We start from the raw sequence: 1,622 nt of genomic DNA, 5'->3' as shown, positions 1-1,622 counted from the left end.
CACTACTGTTTAGCCATGTAGCGGTGTAGCTAACTACTGGAAATACACACTACTGTTTTACCATGTAGCGTTGTAGTTAACTACTGGAAATACACACTACTGTTTAGCCATGTAGCGGTGTAGCTAACTACTGGAAATACACACTACTGTTTTACCATGTAGCAGTGTAGCTAACTACTGGAAATACACACTACTGTTTTACCATGTAGCAGTGTAGCTAACTACTGGAAATACACACTACTGTTTTACCATGTAGCGGTGTAGCTAACTACTGGAACTAAACACTATTATTTTAGCAAAAAAATAAATATGGGCGAATTAGCAATAATTTTCTAAATTTTCTGGCATCAGACCTGTCTAATTCTCACGTGAAACATTTTTTTGTTTTTTGTTTAATAGGCTAATTTACACATTCTGTTAAACATCTGATTCCAGAGTGATCTGTTCTTGCAATTTATAGTCTATGACGTTTTAGATTTACATAGAATATTTTTCTCCAAAGTAGTTTGGATGTAAAACGATATTTTTCTTACGGGTAGCTTTAGTACAGCTTAACTTCTTGCCAGTGTGTAGTAATTATTAGCTGGGTATTCCAGGCCAGGGTAATGTAAGTGTTCTGATATTTACATTATATTTATTATATTTATTTATTTGCTATGAATGAGGAAGGAGCAAACGTTCCCTGTTTACACATCAATGGGGTGAAGGGCGGGCAGCTTACAAGACGCCCCTATCTCAACAACTTCTCTCTTTCCACAACTCTAAGTGTCCCCTGAAGGAGGTCAAAGAGACAACGAACAGACACTTTCTGCAGGTCAGCAGACAGGGTAGGATAGATAGATAGATATGGGTCTGTAGCAGTTTGGGTCTAGAGTGTCTCCCCCTTTTGAAGAGGGGGATGACTGCGCGGCAGCTTTCCAATCTTTGGGGATCTCAGACGATACGAAAGAGAGGTTGAACAGGCTAGTAATAGAGGTTGCGACATGTGTTACAGGGGTTTACCAACTAGACTTCCGGGCACCTTAGATGTGGATTCCAAGAAAAGGGGGGGATCAGGTTATGATATTCCTTGTAACAAGAGGGGAAAGTATCGCCAATTGCGCCAGTGACATTTTGAACAAGCTGAAGGACTCATAACATGTTGGTACATCTTGAAGAATACTGTGATATTTTTCTTCTGATGCTTCTATGTCATTAAAAAAGGGGTATAATGTGTATTTGCTGTAACATGAAATGTACAGAGAGTACTCCATATAAAGTGCCTTCGGAAAATATTCAGACCCGTTGACTTTTTCCACATGTTGTTATGTTAGACTTATTCTAAAATGGATGAAATTGTTTTTTCCCTCATCAATCTACACACAATACCACATAATGACAAAGCAAATATTGTACAGATAAAAACGGAAATATGACATTTACATAAGTATTCAGACCCTTTACTCGGTACTTTGTTGAAGCACCTTTGGCAGTGATTACGGCCTTGAGTCTTTTTGGGTATGACGCTACAAGCTTGGCACACCTGTATTTGGGGAGTTTCTCCCATTCTTCTCTGCAGATCCTCTCAAGCTCTGTCAGGTTGAATGGGGAGCGTCGCTGCACAGCTATTTTCAGGTCTCTCC

The sequence above is a fragment of the Salvelinus namaycush genome, chromosome 20 (genome assembly GCF_016432855.1).
Source record: "Salvelinus namaycush isolate Seneca chromosome 20, SaNama_1.0, whole genome shotgun sequence".
Classification (NCBI taxonomy): domain Eukaryota; kingdom Metazoa; phylum Chordata; class Actinopteri; order Salmoniformes; family Salmonidae; genus Salvelinus; species Salvelinus namaycush.
The sequence above is the reverse complement of the archived record's forward strand: the minus strand, read 5'-3'. Positions refer to the sequence as shown.